At 46.3% G+C, this 16922-nt stretch overlaps 1 long non-coding RNA gene across 2 annotated transcripts; it reads right to left on the minus strand.

Moving 5' to 3' along the window:
* Positions 1 to 88: 88 nt before the first annotated feature.
* LOC310897153 lies at positions 89 to 9644 on the minus strand. 2 transcript variants are annotated; one of them, XR_014582103.1, is made up of 4 exons: positions 5782 to 9644; positions 2825 to 3080; positions 2550 to 2724; positions 89 to 378 (listed from the first exon to the last, which is right to left on the minus strand). It is a non-coding gene; the product is annotated as an uncharacterized lncRNA (long non-coding RNA). The 2 variants fall into 2 exon arrangements; XR_014582104.1 differs by lacking the exons at positions 2550 to 2724; positions 2825 to 3080; positions 5782 to 9644 and adding an exon at positions 523 to 1033.
* Positions 9645 to 16922: the final 7278 nt, after the last annotated feature.

Here is a 16922-nt window from a genome sequence, read left to right on the forward strand (position 1 = left end):
CCCCCGATTCCTTTAACCCAAGCTGAGGTAAAGGAAGCCATGAGGTGCCTAAACCCCCCCGGGGCAGTCAGAAACAGGCACATGACGCAAAACACTATTATCATTCAATAAAGGTAAAATATGGGTCCCATGTAACACGACTGTCACTCGTAACGCAATTAAGTAAGCTTTTTTTCTAACAGTAAGGTTTCGCATTTTCAGATAGTAAGGTTTTCCCCCCCCCCAGAGCACTTAATTTCCATTCTCGGTTAGATCCAGGTCCCTGCGCTGAGGGACCAGCCACGCTCCAAAGCCTCCTTCGGAGCCGAGTGACCCTGCGGCTCTTGGATGCAAGACACATTTCCAGCAGGCTGCGTGAGCTCTGACTGGGCTGCTCTCCTGAAAAACAGGAAGAAAAGAAAAAAACAGCCAAATCAGTTCCATCTTACCGTACGCATATTTTATTTTATTTTTTTAGGAAGCGCAGAAAAAGCTCCACAGAATAAACCACAGAATTTTCTTATTAAGTCCCTTGAAGCCAACCTTCCTCTTCCAGAACGTGCCCCAAATACTGCTGCTAGCACTGCCTGGCCGGACTCGGCTTCGTGGGGCTCTGGCACGCAGCAAGCACCACAACTGCTGCTCTGCACGGAGCAGATGTTCGTGCTACGTGGTGACAATCTGTCCCAGTGCAGACCTACAAAAAGCAGATGTTTGTCAGCCCCCTTGGCTCCGAGTGGCTCCTGAGCGGACCAGCAGTGAGCAAATACCACGTTACGCAGCCAGGAATCTGAAGAACAGGTCCAGGAGAGGCTTCCTCCTCACAGCTACTGTGGTATATGCCCCTCATCTCACACAAGTTTAGAAGCATCGCTGTTTGACAAAGCTCTCTGTACATCTTTCTGCATCTGCAAAAGGTTTTTAAAATACAGAGCCTGGAGTGTGCTGCTGCTACCTCCTTAGGGTACGCGAACCAGTAAGTCCAAGGACTGATTTGTTTGTTTGCGGTAAGATTTTTTGTATTTGTTTTTAGCTTAAAAATATCAACATTAAATTTAATCGACCTTGTTTTTCTCTGGAGAATGTTTTTCAGGTCGAAGTGGTACGTGCTTGAGTGCAGAACTGGTACTTTCACAAAGTGTTTCTTTCTCCGAAGAGCCACACTAGTTAAATAGTTATTTGCAAAACCAAACAGCAACGAATAGTAAACACTCTGGCTAAATATTGCATTGCTGCTCTTCTGCCTGTTTTTAGTGTCTTGCCTCCTACAACAAGTAAATTCATTAGGTTTCAGCAGGAAGATCTTTTTTCGGTGTAAAGGTCAAGCAGGAAAATAAGAGAGAAGTCCCCTTCAGCACCATTTTTAAACCTAAAAAGATCCAGAGTTCTGCAGAATCTCTCGTAGACATTCCCGCACATTTCTCTCTATGCCTATGTCTTTACAAATATCATGACTTTACTGCCTGTATCAGAGTAAAGATAGGAAATTGGAAATCACTCCTATTGAAGTTAATACCAACTCCCACATGTCTGCATTTCCAAAAGTTATTAATGTAATGTCTGCAATGCCAGCTCTCTTAAACACGTGGTGGTCACAGATTCACCTCCTTTCTTTCAAGCCTCAGAAGATGCACTACATGCTTTAAGGCTGCCTTCCCACTATCCTATTACACCAGTGCTACACAAAGTAGTAACTGTGCTTTTAGCTGCTGTTACTCCTCACCAAGTTGTTTTTCACCAGAACCACCTAGAAACAGTTACAGAGGTCCTTCACTGGCTTTGTTCACAGACAATACACAGCTTTCTTTCACTCTTTTTCTGCGTGATAAATTCTCGTGCTACAGAAAATACAGGGAACATCTGAAGAAGAAATGGAAGATGTCTGTAATTAATATGGTATCAAAATGAGACCATTCACATCCATGCTCTACTTAGAATATTAGGGATTTTATTAGCAGAAGGAACTGAAAGGAGCTTGTGATCCCTTTCCTATAATATCTCTCGAAACCACTGGGATGGGATGACCGAGGGTGATCACAACATTATCCAGGATATTCCAGAGGTTTAAAATGTTGGTTTTTTAATCCCACAAGGGGAATATGCAGTGGCTCATCTCAAAAAAAGAACTTTAGTTACAGGTTTAACCTCATTTCTGGCACTTGCAAACAAGTTGATGTTCAACAGAGGCATTCAATATTGCACAATCCTTGAGGAAGAAGTGATCTTAGCAACTCGTAATGGGAGAAGAGATGGCTTGCAAAATAATCTCCCTTGGTTTGTCATTCCCACTGGGAAAAATCTGGTGTCTACTGGTACAGACTGTTCCTGGCCTCCCCTTCTGTAAGTCAAATTACAGTGTCACCAAAATACGGAAAGTGTATGAGGAACATGCCTCTGATGTGGATTTACTGTACGTGTTCCGATGCATTCATACATGCATGCCGAGCTTCAAATTACAGCTGAACCCCAAATACCAAAGTGGAGTGGCCAGTAGATAACTGGTAGCATCACCAACACCTTTCCATAGACACAGCTCTATTTAAGAACTCATTACCTAATTTCCGACCCACCTGTTTCCCACTCCTTCTGACGTGGCTTGTAACCCACAGATGAGGTATTACAGGGAGCGCAGGAACTTCAGCTGTGTCAAGTAAGAAACACAGGTGGTCTAACTATTGCCACCAGCACTCAAGTACACAGGTAGAGTCCATCCCTGAGTGGTCTCTGATGCCTGTTTTTGTCACACTAAGGAAAAACAAACAAAACCAAACAAACAAAAACACTGGAATCAGCCCTATGATAGCTTGAACATAACATTCTCCCCTCCTGTTTTGAAGTTACCTACCTCTGTTCCCTTCCAAGGAAAGCCAAGCAAGTGGCTCCTAGTTGTGCTCTGGACATCTGCAAGGATACGTTTATCTATGACCCTTCAGTGTGTGCTACTTTAGCTTCATATTTTCAAGAATTCTTCTTCCACAGTACTTTTTTGTCTGGAGTCATTTCAGCTGTACAGGTGATTAAAGCATATGAACAAAATCATGGAAACTTTCTTTACTGGTCCAACATGAGTAAACAGTCTTGTTGAATAATTGAAAATAAATCTGAAATTCAGAAAAGAAAGATTAATGTGCAGGAAAGCAAGGAGAGCTTTCTGGGTCATTACTCCATCTAAACTCTTCGGGTTGACAGAAGCCCATTAGTCTAAAAGCAAGATGGCAATGAGAATTTATCTGAATATTGTTTTAGTACATGTAGACCTTGCCCCCTGTGCAAAGCAGAAACTAAACTCTGTGATATCTTTAAGACAGAGTACTTCACGGGTTCCTTGTAAAAGTCAGAGAAGTCTGGTAGACATCTTAAGAAATACATCTTTTAGCAAAATCTGAATCTAAAGAGAGTTCCAATTAAACATAACATGGTACGCTCAAAATCCCAAGTCCCTAATTTTGTTTCAATTATTATTCTCTTAATATGTTTCCTCCTTTCCTGTGAGCGGAGGGATCACATATTAACTAGGGCACAGCATCAGAAATCTTCCACAGAACACAGGGCTTAGTGGCAAGGTCCGGGCAATATTTTCTCCTGCTCCATGTGCTCCAAGGTTTTCAGCACAACTCCTAACCATTAAAGTGACCGGGAGAGGGACAGCTCTGCCTTGTGAACTCCACAGACAGCAGATTTGATTGCAACAGCACTGTTGTCAGGGTTATAATATTGCTCCCTGCCAATCCATATTTAATTGGGGAACAAAAAAGGCATCCTTAGAATATGTACCATCTAGAATATTCTGCACTTCATACTAGAGAAATTTTGCTGGTTTGTACTTCTTACAGATTTTTATCCACAGGAGAACAGAAATAAAAGGTATTGGGAGGAAAATCCACCAAAGAGGGGGAAGCGAGCTCACAGTTTAATTCTGTAATCTTGTTAGAGGTTAAAAAGTGAGTAAAAGTTATGCTGCATTAAACCTGAGTAAGGAAAACATACAAGTACCAAGAGGCTCTTTACGCTATCAGAGACTGAGATAATATATGCCAGAAGTTAAAAGTTAAAGCCAGATTTATTGAAATGAGAAAAACAGGTCCATGTCCATAGCAGAAAGTGTAAATAATGATTGGAACCATGAACCAAAGAAACTGATGGATTGTCCAATCCTTGAAATTTTCTATCAAACATCACCAAATGAGATGTTTTTCTCTTCTGCAAGTAGGCAGCTACTCTCATATACATAGACCTTCCCTTACGTATGGATATTACATTACACAGGGAGAGATGTGTCAAAACAAGTTAGTACTAAAACAAATTGGAAGTCTAGGTCCTTCGCTACGCAAGCGATCAGCCATGCAAGTAGAGCCTTCTAGCTTGTGAATATATTTAGTGAGAAAACTGAAGAGAGGAAAGCTTTGTTGCCACTGATGGATTAGTTAAACTGATAGATTGGGAGTGCTGGCAATGACCAAATTCCTGTTGCAGCTGCAATGCCAATATATGGAGCTGGCTCTGAGAGCTGGAGTTTCTCCGGGACCTCACAGGCAACCACTGTGGTTTCTTAACAGTGCAGAGCAAACATGGCAGGCAGCATATCATGTTAGCTTCAACTATTCAGCACAAATAACCGAGGACTCAGTCGAGAGAGATCTGACAGATTTAGATGAAGTGACTGAAGATGATACCAATACCAGCTGTCTGCTTCGTGGCCCTCTACTTGATGCCTCAGCGAATATATGGTCTGTGAAACAGGCTGGCTGAGGCACAGATTTCATATTAGTTGGCCCTGTCTTTGCTGGCAGAAAGGTGGGCTGGACCCGAGTGCCAGTTACGTCTTAAACCGCTGCATTTTGGACTCCCAGCTCCTGTCTGTTGGTGGTCTGCAATAATGAGGATGTGGCAGCACAGATTTCAGAGCAGGAAGGACGCCAAGCACAAGCGCCTCGGGGCTCTGGAGTGCATACTGTGTGTGCTGTACGCTGAGAAAGAGCACCCGGGCTAACAAAGCAGACAAGCAGAAATTACGCTCTGCACATCAGCAGAAGCTACTTATTTCCTAATGTAAGATGACTTAAACACAGTCGTGAAGAGCAGTGAAGCATAATGGTTTGAGAAAGCACTTCCTTCTTACAGGAAAGGTACTAGAAACGAGAGGTATATTTTGCGTGTGTTTGACAAAAATCAGACAGAGGCTGTACGCAGATACGCAGCCAGGTAATGTCAGGTGCTCTCATGAATAATTCGCATTTAGAGGCAGAAATGTTAGGTAACTTTGCCAGCAGATTCAAAAGCTATTGCTACAGACAGTTAGAGAATCATTCCCCCCCCCGCACACTAATCAGGGGTACAAAATGCCACTGGCGAGTTTGTATTCACTGCACTGATTGCATTTAGGCTATGAAGAGCCGAAGGAAAAAGAGGCTTGCTCAGCTGAATCTCCAAAGACACATCCAGGCATCCCTCAAGCCTGAAAATCCAATCTCAGGCTGACATTGGCCATGTAAACACTTTAAATCTTTAAAGTTTACTGCAGAACCGTGGCAGGTAAAATCCACAAATGGCTAGAAAGCAAATCCAAAATCTAAATACTGCAATTTCGTCCAAGCACAACCCCATAGAAAACCTCATGCAAAGTCCTGTTGCAACAGCCATCGGTTCCTAAGAGATACGGAGCAGCCACTCGCATCAAGCAGTACTCCAGATGGGTTTTCCCACACAGAAGCAGTACAAGTAAAGCAGGAGCAGATGAAGACAGTGCCAAAGAGATGCAGCACAGATGGCAACGCTGCAGCACGGACTTTCCAGAAGTCCTACCAAGCAGCAGTCTGGTCTCTCCTTGCAGGCACACCACCACCCCTCGACATCAGGGGCAGGAAAAATGGCACGCTTAGCCACAGTTCGTTGTTCTTTGGACAAATGCCGCTGTGAAAGTACTACATGAACTTTGACAACATGCTAGCAAAGCCGGTAACCTTACAGCATTTCCGCTGTCTTTATGAGGGTACTTTGCTTTCCCTTTGACACAATTGCCTCTTAAATCTTGCAGTGGAAATGAACTGGCTTACACTGATTTTTTTGCAGTTGTTTTTCTCCCAGTTGACCCAGTTTGTCTTGTACTGGATGTGCTGACTCCTGCTATGTGTTGCAAGACCACAGCGAGGCAGGTATGCTCAGAAAGCTCTTGCCAAACCTTTAGGATTAACAGTTTATTTAGTATTCCTCCTACAGCCCGTCACGCTGGCCTGTGTGAGATTTCAAGCAGAAAGCGGCAATTACTTAGCATGCTTCCACTGTTACTTTTAAATTCGTTTGGCTGACTTGAGAGGGACTGAACTAGGTCTGCCCATGCTCAGGGACTTCCAGTCCTCCCAAGGCAATTATTTTAAGGTACTAAATATCGTTTCTGTTCAGAACAAATCACAGAGGGTACACAACTGAAGTTTCCAAAGGATACCGTCAAAGCACACAAGGCTTAACATAAGCACTTGATTGCAAAAAAACCAATCCAAACCACTTGTTATTTTGACAACTGTAATACAAGCAAGTCAGGAAACTACGGGAGTGACTTTGTGCACCAACGATACATCTTATGCTTCTCTGAGATTCTCAAGTGTGCAAACACAAATCATCCCAGGTCCCTGACATAAACTTCGGTGAAGGGAAGAATCAAGTCCCCAACTCCTGTTGCTGATTCAATTCAGGTAGAGAAAATGGGCAGCATTGTGAAATGAAAGAAGCAAAATAATGAAGCTCTGGATTTTCTCTTTTTCTTTTTCTTTTTCTTTTTCTTTTTCTTTTTCTTTTTCTTTTTCTTTTTCTTTTTTCCTTTTCCTTTTTTTCTTTTTTGGGAAATATCAAATTACGATCAATTTCAAGCACACAGAAAAGAGGGGACAAACTCAGCTGGTTTTGGCTTTGGCTATGTTACTGAAGTCCCTGTTCCAGCAGGCTATGCCCGTTCCCTGGCAAAGTGCCCTCTTCTTCTGTTTCCTTTTGTGTGTCCGCATAATTTCCTGATTATGCAAGTGCACAGCAAAAACAATTCATCTGAAAATGAAAATCAAGACAAAACACAAGACTCAGCTGGTACAGGAGGTTTTTGTGTCATCTGTCTGCCATTCCACAATGGAGAACTGGACAGTCTGAGTTAGAGAGGACAATATTTGAGCGTGAGGGTGAGCAAAAGCCTGAGCAGCAGAAGCAGGTGATGTTCCAGCTTTCTCCTCTACCCTTTTCCAGCACAACTCCTGCCGGCCTGCTAACGTTCCTGTGAGATTCCCCATGGGTTTTCCATGTTTACCAGGTTTTGTTATTTTAAAATTCCAGATTAAGCTATAAACTGTATCATGTTTTCTTTAGAAGAATTAGGCTACTTGTTAATCATCAGGAAAGATGGCAATCAGATGGCTGAGGGAAAGCTTCCAGATGGCAGCACCACGTTCAGAGACCCTCCTCCTTCCCAATATGCTTTTGAGCACCTTCCTCTTCTTTTCCTTCACACAGAGCTGCACTGAGCCTAAGCGCTTTATCAGAGGCTTTGTTAGTCATTTGGAATGAAATTCTGGAATATGAAAAGTCTTCCCACTCTTGTGCCAATCCATAAGGTGCTTCTGTCTTGAGCATGCATAGATTCGGTCCTGAAGGGCAAAGGCAGCCATTTTAGCATCTGAGGGCATCAAAGCCCCCCAAGGGCTCGAGCCTGAGGGAGATGGTACCTCTCCCCGTGCGATAGCACTCTTTCCCAGCCCAATATCTGTTTCTCTGTGGTCTTTCTGCAATTATCCTCTGAAGGGCTCAGATTCTGAAACTACAGCAGCGGTGAATGGTGTCATTCAACTGATGCACTCGAGGAAGGTGTCCAAAGGTTTAAAACAGGATGAGAAGCTATCAGCTATTTCATTTCAAGTGGAAAAGAGGGGTCGTTAAAGGGGCTTGGAGGTGCCCTGTCAATATTAAAGCAAACTGTTTGAGCATGGAGGCAGGCGGGCACCGAGATCCTCCCCAGAGCCTGGCTTCTCTGCCTGCACCAAGAGAAGTGCCTGCAAAGAGACTCTTCTCCTTCAGCTCTGTAGCATCTAAATGGAGCAGAGGAAAATGAGCTGCCTTGAAAAAAATACATCCCTTCTGTTTGGAAAGCAAGTGTGGTCAATTTTAATCACTAACAGGGTTAGTAATTGCATGTTATTTTTAGTGCTTACGGTGATTTGTAGACAACTAAGAAGCAGCATTCCCATACATTGCTTGAAATAAAATCTTCATCAGAATTTGCCAACACATTTAAAGGACCTGTCAAAATAACAGAAGCAATATTTGCATTTGCTGACAAGACTTCCCTCATATGAAGATAGGGTTAATGTGCCTATCCACAGTTCTTGGCTATCTTTTCAAGCGCAGTCACTTCGCAGGAAACGCTGGGGACATCTGATAGGAAACATATCTGGTGGCTGAGCTTACCAGTTTTCCCAGATGCCATGAGGATGATAAAAAGAGGCAGTGAGTGTTGAAACATCTCAGCAATCAGTTTTCTTGCTAAAACTGAGTAATGCCATTTTTTTCTCTCAGTTAGAAAGATAATGGCCCTTTCTGCCTCCATGTTCTGGACCAAATCCTTGTAAATAATTTAAAGGGAAGCCTGTTTCTACCAAGTTTCTAAAAATCTGCAAGGAAACACTAGGTGAGATAACGCTGATAACTCTTAATTACACTGAACTAGATCCCACTTAGAAATCAAGTACGTAATTATAACCTAAACCGTAGGAGGCACATTTTTAATCCTAGCTACCTGGTATAACAACATCAATGCTACTTATATGGATGTTAGTAGCACAATAATATGAAATCACTCCTCTGCTAGCAGGGAAATCGTTTGGATTTGTAACAGTGCAGCTGAGAGCAAGTCAGAGCCTCATATTTATTGAGCTTATTCACATCCAGTGCAGCCGTTGACACCAGGGTAGCCATAAACCCTTGTGCTGTTGTTAACCAAATGAGCGAGACTTTCAAATGTATTTCTATTCATAATTTTACAGCTGCTACAGCTTCCTGATTGAAATAGATAAATATTTGTTTAAGGATTATTGTAGCAGGATTATAACATGTCTAGAGACAGATGTAATATTTTTTTTTAGTATCAGACGAAATCCTTAAATCCTGAAATACTTCTTCTGCCAGAGCACGATTTGTAGTTTGCATCTTGATTTCACCACTGACTCAGCAGAAAGGTACTTCAGGGCAGCTTTTCCAAAAGCTCTTTACTGTTTTGAGAAACAACATTGCATCAACGTTTAACGAAGCTTGTATGTCCTGGAATGGCTGCATCGTTTTTTACAATCAGGCCTTGGGTTGCTAAGCCACTGGGGAGCTACCAAAAAGCAGCTCTTCCTGGGTTCATGTCCATGCACTGAGTGGGGCGGCTCCACATCTCTGAAACACCCAAGATGTTCTTAGGGCCTGAAAGCTTTCCCTGGTCTTGCAAATATCCATGTGGTGGAGACGTAGCTTCATAGCGAAAACAATACTTTGGTTGAACATAAGAAGTCACAGTAACACCAACCGTAGCGACGGGTGCTCACTGCCAGAGGGACACTCACGGAGTGGACAAGCTTGGTGTTAGGACCTCAGGTGAGGCACACCCTTGTGCCTGAAGAAAGACGTCCTGACAGCACTCTCCAGACTATTCTTCCTCCCTGCATTTTGAAATGAGGAGGAGGAGGAGGAGGAGGAGGAGGAGGAGGAGGAGGAGGAGGAGGAGGAGGAGGAGGAGGAGGAGGAGGAGGAGGAGGAGGAGAAGGAGGAGAAGGAGAAGGAGGAGACAAAGCTAAAATTAAGAATAAAAAATCCTGCAAGGCAAATGGTAGTGCTTCAAGGTTGCATAACTATTGAACTATGAGAAGCTCTAGCTAAAAGCCATGGACCATTTTCAAAGTAAATCTTAACCAAGTGGTCATGCCCAGCGTGGAAGCACTGATCAGCTCCTCCCTCTAGAAAAAGAGCAGGGCATGGCTGGCACTTCCCACATAAGCATGTATGTGAAAAATGTGGTGTCAAAATAATTTCTAGACTACAGCTCTCCTTAGCTGGCCTCCTCAAAGATGGGGATTTTTAAAAACACGGTAAAGTCCCAGCTGGTCATTTCCATGTTATATAGAAGTGACAAAATGACCCTGTTCCTGTGTTACATATTTAGTTTCTTCTTCACTACAAGAATCACAATGCTGTTATATTTTGTTTCCAACTGTTATGTACCATCCCTGCATACCATCCAAATACCTGTGCTTGCAGGGTGCATGAGTTGGGGGCATGGGTATTTTTTAAAGTGTCTCTCCGTATATTTATGGTCTTGTATTATTCTTCTGCAAAGGAGTGAAGAAAGTTTTATTAATAAGGTGTTCTGAATGTTGATCTGCTTGGCACAATCAAATGGGCAACTGAATCCAAAATAGTCACTGCAAAATATATTTCGGAACATATTTTCCCTCTGATCCAACATCAGCGGTTGCCAACAAAACAGTGAAAGATGGCTGAGGCGCAAATTTTCATATTAAAAACATGGTTTTTTTTCAGTTGTTGTGTATTTTCACAATGCCTTTCTTAAAAGTTTATGTTGTAGAGCTCTTCAGAGAAGCCTAGGATAACCCAAATTCTCAAAATAATGCCTGATTTGTTGATACCCTTGAAAGACTGCTATTTTTGTTTTTCCTTTAAAGGGACAGTGAAAGTGAACTGCAAAAAAAGCACTTGTACTGGAAAAAATAACCAAGTGAATGATCCATGGACGTGGACAAGCATTGCCAGTGCAGTCCCTGGGATACTGAAGGAGTTTTTCAACGTGTAAGGAACACAAAGCTGTAACTAAGTCTCCCTCATATCTCACAGTGGTACAGGGGGAAAAAACAGTAAAGAAATGTAGCTCTAGCCTTGAGATCAGGCATTACCTATTTGCAGTTCTCATCATCTTCATTTGGCTCCAATGAAGATCAGTCAAAGCAAAATAATCGGAGAATGAGAACAACAAAAACCTTAATGGTTGTAGCAGCAGTGACCTGGTGAAACACGCCTCTGTCCCCCTCTGCTCCTGGGAGAGGCAGAAGGCTGCTGCAGCTGCCCTTGCTGTGGGGTAGGAAAAGCTTTGCTGCACTTCCCAGCCTGGGGGTGGCCCCACGTCCCCACACGTGCTTCTCCACTATCCCAAAATGACGGCTGCTTCGCATCCGGGCTGTTGTCCTCCTTGCTGGCTCTGTTCCACAAGCCGCACCGCTTTTGTGGTGGTGCATAGACAGGCGTGCAAAACCAGCAAATTAAAGAGGGACATTTTGTTTTTCTGGCAAAACTGAGAGCCAGGAAACTATGAGAAACCAGATTTAAAGCTGTCCCCGCGCTCTTGCTCCTACACCTTCAAACATTTGCCCTGGGAATTGATCGTATAGCACAGTCATGTAGTTCAGTGCCATATCATAAGGCACAGGTTGAGCGATTTGCAAAGGTCGCCTTTTAAAGTTAAAGAAGGATTTTTTAGTTTTTTTTTGCAAATTTAACACCCTCTCCTCCTCGTGTCGTGTGTTACTCACAAGAGAAGGGTGGGTGAACTGGGGAGCCCGTGAGTTCCAGGCTGGGAGACTCGCTGCCTTCCCCCAAGTTGATATACCGGGGTTGCGTGGCCCACTGAAACCCAAAATATTTAACTGTGCTGTGACAACATCAGGGGAGCCCCCAGCACTGCCTGCTTCCTCCTGGCTCAGCAATTGCTCCTCCAGCCGCCTGGCACAAGGGACAGCAACTGCTCGGGCCAGGGCAGCAGGCTGTTACTGCTGCAGCATGCTGCAAATGCCCCAGACAGCGTAAAGGAGAAAGGGAAACAGCACTGATGTATGGACAGGAAGGTTCATCCTGAGCAGTATTTTCTTGAAACCAAGCGGTATTTCTCTTGGCTTTCTGATGGGCTTTTGCAAACAGAGGGAGGTGATGGTTGTAGTGCCTTCAGTAAGAAAAAGCATACAACAAGCTAACAGTGGGGTGGCTTTTTGTTCCTCTCCCCTCTGTGGTTGCAGCCCCAGCTGCAGCCTCTTGGAAGAGTATTAGGAGATAGTTTAGAGCAGACCCTTTCAAGTGGCAATCAGAAGCAAAGTCAAGATTTGGTAGAGCCTGGTGGTGTCTATCCTAGGAGGCAATGTGACCTGTCTGCTGGGTGCTTGAGTTCCCAGCAATTCCTCTTAAAAGTGTGCAGCACAACGGGTCCAGGAAACTTGGGAAGAAGCAGCACGCCTCCTGTGCACCTTTACTGACACCTGGCACCAACGTAGGCACAGCGTGCCTGCCCACACTGAAACCTGGCTGCTGGTGGCAGCCTTGCAGCAGTGACGTGAAGATCAGCACAAGCTTCAAAATCCAGCCAGCAAGTAGGGGAAACGCCTGTGGGGGCAATAAAAACTGAGCCCATACTGTAACCTCCAGGGTGGCTGCCACCTCCACACGCTCCACACGTAAACCAAAGGCAAGGTTTTATTTGAGGGCAAAACACTGTGGGGAAGAGGGACAAGAGCTGCTGTTGGAAGATTCCCTCCATCACTGTCCCCAGCCATGCTCACCCCTGCCCTGAGGTCTGTGCATGGCTGTGGGACCCCAGACCTCCCACTGGGGGGCTTCTGGAGAGTGCAGGCAAACCATGGCCACGCTCGGCCCCACTCCTCTAGCAAGTACAGCAGCAAAGTCGTGGGCTGTGGAGCATCCCCCCTGCCATCAGAAGATGACTCCCAACTCCCTCCTGGTCACCGTGGCTTGTCACATCTCCACCCGATTGCAGCAACCCATCAACACGCATGAGTCAGGGCAGCAAATAACATCCCCCTATCTTCACACACCCCACGCTGGGTCCACTGGTCACTTTGCTGCAAAGGGCGTTGCAGAAACCGTATCTTTCCTGCACTTGGCACCTGGCTGTGACGGCCGGGAAGCGTCCCAGCTGGCTGGAGACCTGTGCCCAGCCCCTGCGGGGACAGCCCGGCTGCTTTCTGGGGCAGGGCACAGCCTTCGCCGTGTCCCATTTCCAGGCACCAAGCCACCACTGCCCCAGCCCATTGCAGCATCGCCCAGTACGGCACGCGGCCCCTGGGCCAGGAACATCACCCTGTACTGCACACGAGACCAAAAGCCGCAGGGCGAGGAGGTGCAAAGCAGAGCTCTGAGCTCCTTCCCTCCCTCCCTGCAACGTCTCACACAGGTACCTGGCCAAAGCACGGCCTATTCCCTCATTTCATTACCCGCTGCGTTATTTTACCGTTATCCTTTTGGCCGCCAGTAGATGGTGATGCTTTATCTGCATCCAAGATGCAAGCGTACATCGGAGAGGCAGGGGGGCAGCATTACAGCCTGTTTGAGGAAAGACTGAAAAATGAAAAGAGCATATAAACCCTAGAGTAAGTCAGGCAGTCTCCAGGCAACCTCCTGCTTGTGCAGACACTGATTTCATAGAGCCTTGCTAATATCCCTGATCTCATATGGGAATCCCAGCTACTTTCCCAGAGGTGCAAAAACTGCAACTTCAACTACATCCTTGCTTCCTGGTGTGTTAAAATGAGCACATGTGAGAGGGCCTGAAGGCCTCGCTCTTCGTGGGCACGGTGCAGTCTGGAGACCAGAGAGATCAAGCAAATGTATTTTTTTGCTGAGAATGCAAACAACATCCATCTCCATCTGCAAAGAAGCGAGATCCCGGAGGTATTTTTGGTGATTGCATTCCCTTGAAAGCCTGCCTGGCCCTAAACCCCATGGCCTTGCAGGTAGGCTAGTGGTGACTGGGAAAAACGTGGACCACAGGAGATCTCTCCCCTGCTGTTGCTCCAGTTCCAGGCCTGATCGTTCCCTCCCAGAAGCTCTGTGGATCCTGGGCTTACCACGTCCTGAGGCAATCTGCTCCATAGGCCTCACCCTCTCGGTGGGATCCTCAGAGCTGGTTTCCAGCAAAGTGCTACTGCTAAAACTGAAGAGGTCCCGCTGTGGGCATTAAGACAGCACCAGTGTGAGCCCGTACCAGCTCTCCCTCTCACCCAAAGGCTGCAGGTCACCCACTGAGTGAGTGTCCGTGAGCAAAGCAGCCTCGGGGAAACCTCCCGAAAGGGAGAAGGCAGCTGTCGGCGTGCTGCCAGCCTTACCTCCTGCACCGCTCGCAGCGGCTAGCAGCACGGTTTTATCTCAGAGTACAATTTCCAGACAACTAATTTGGACTCAAAATCTGTCTCTCTCTCTCTATCTCTAGGGTTTGAAGTGGACAGAAACCCAAATTAGAGAGGAACCACCTGGATTTAGCAAGAGGCTTTTAACATTTTACCAAACGAAGAGAATGAGCATTGGCCAATAATTTTAGGATACCATAAAAGAGACAGAAATCCGGCCAGGCAGACCTCAGAGAGAGACTTCCAAAATACAGATATAAAAATAGGAGGTAAAGCAAAATTCAGTCCCTGGGAGCTGCTGCCCAGAGCAGTGAGGTGGGGCTGTGCTGGTCAGGCCGCACCGCGGCGATGCTCACCTGCTGAGACACGAAGCCCTGCTTTAGCTTTGCTTCGGTGCATGGGGAAGAGCTCGCTGCAGCAGCTGGCAAATGGCTCTTGTGAGAACAGCAAGCGCCACCATTAAAATTAAAAAAAAAAAAAAAAAAGAGTGAGAGCAACAGATATGTTTGACAGAAAAATCGCACTGGAGGCAGGTTACGGGGAAATGCCTGAGGAGAAATTGCAGCCTTGGGCTGAAGCAGTGCCTGCTGTGCCCATCATTAGTTAATTACCTTGGCCCCAGCCCTTTCCTGGCTAGGGGTCTGGCCCTGGCCCCTCTGCCTGCCCAGTCCCACCGAGCCCCTTTCACCTGAGAGCCCACCACTAGGCACTCACCGTGCCGCTTCAGCATCGGAATTATTATTAATTATCAGTGTCGTTATTACACGGCGCCTACGAGCCCTGGCCACCCAGCAAAGCCCCGCGCAGAATATTAAAATGCTAATTTCCCTCTCAGATGAGGCCTTGCTGCTGCCTCTCTGCTCATTTGCTTGCAGATGCTGTTTCGCTGTCAGGGCTGTGCTCCCTGCAGGCACGGCACCAAAATGCTTGCATAAACAACCCCTGTTCAAGGAGCCACGTATCTCACACATTCGTGCATTACAGCCCTAATTGGGATTACTGCCACACCAGGAGAAAAACACTTTGCTTGGTATGACACGTTTTGAAGATGCCATCGTGTCTTCAGCGTGCCGTGATGGATCGGCAGCCGCGGGATACATGGACGAGGGCGCAATTTTCCTCCACAAAGCGTGGCGTGGCTGCCCATAAAAAGTTATATCAGGGCACAGCGTGTTTCTGTGCCCCGTCAGAGGGCCCCGGTGTCGGGTTCCCCACTCGGGGAGCGGGCGGCTTTGGGCAGCCATCCCGGGCCGGCAGCCAGCGACACGCTGTGATCCTCCGTGCGGGTAAGGAGGCGGCCGTGCAGCAGGTGGGGAGGCTTGCAGGGGCTCGGGCAGTGCTGCAGAGGCCTGCCGCCAACTCCCACAAAGAGAGCATCTCACCGGGGTGAGCCGTCCTTGAACCGCCACCCCAGAGAGCTCAGGTCAAGCAGGGCAAAGGCTGCAGCTCTGCAAACGTGCAGCAGCAGAGCTGAGAGGAGCTGCTGCCCCTTCCCCACGCACACTGAGCTTCCCTGGAGAGCTGCACGCGAGGTGTTGACATCCTGAGCATCATCCGCGCATCACCTTCGCCTCTCACTGGCGCCTGGATTCTCTTAGCTCCTCGATTTTCAGCACTTGGTGAAGCAGAGGCATTGCTTCAGGCAGCATCTTTAAGGTATATAAAGCAGCACTCAGCCATACAGCAGAGGGACCAAAATCATTCGGCACCAACAAACACAAAGACAGCAGTTCAGCTTAAACAAGCAAGGAAATGAAACCAGCATCTCTCCCTGCAGGTATTTTTTTGTAATAACCTGCCATTACTTTCCTTCTGCCATTAAGCAAGAATGGCAGCGTTTTCTTACATTGTGCAAGATCCCCAATGTTTAAAACTATTTCAACAGCTCTGAATCATGGGGAACAGAGAAACGCAGCCAGAAACTATCTTGGAGAGAAAGATGGTCAAAGTTGTACAGCATTATAGCAATCTTCTCACACACAGATAGCACAGGACATCTCGTTAAACAGCGCCTTCCTTCTTTTTACAGCACCTGCACCCATCCCACATATAAATACTGCATCTGTCTGCAGATGCTGCTACAAAGAGATCGCAGTGGGGCACCCCGTGTCAGGTACTCATGCCCTCCCAGGCTGGGGCAGTCGTGTTTGTCTGCGGTGTATTATTACAGGAGAGGCAGTGCATTATTACAAGAGAGGCATAACCGAGCAATGCAAGAGAGTCAAATGGACTGTGACAATTTGTACATAAAAAAAAAATCAAGGTTAAGATGTAGTAAAAAGCACACCAAGTACTTGCTCCTGCAATTTTTGGAGCTAAAGAAACCACCGCCACCACAGCCAGATGTGGAACCCGGGGCCGCTTGTCCCCTGGTACCAGAACTGCTCCTGGTGGCGTTTCTGAGCTTCCCACATGTGGCTTCAATTCAGAAGTGGTTCAAAGTGTACAGCAGACATGCTGGCTGGTTTTGCCTGGACAGATGCACTGGAATCCCACAAATTTCTCCAAAAATCTCACCAAAAGCTGTTCTGCACCACTGGCGCTGCTCTCAAGCAGGGTCCGGCACTACTCCAGACTGTCCAGCCACAAAACCCATCCTAATTCAGTCCTGGTGGGAAAAAAAGGAAGGGAGCAGAGAAATAAAAAAACCAAACCCACAACCACAGTGGGCAATGCTGAATGGTTCAGCGCAGCCCAGCTTTTCACAGAGTGGGACGAAGTCCCAGGCAAAGAGAAGCAGGGACGAGCCAACAACAGGACCAAGGTCTGGGTCTGGCCTTCTGCTGA

Source organism: Anser anser (genome assembly GCF_964211835.1).
Source record: "Anser anser genome assembly, chromosome: 3".
Classification (NCBI taxonomy): domain Eukaryota; kingdom Metazoa; phylum Chordata; class Aves; order Anseriformes; family Anatidae; genus Anser; species Anser anser.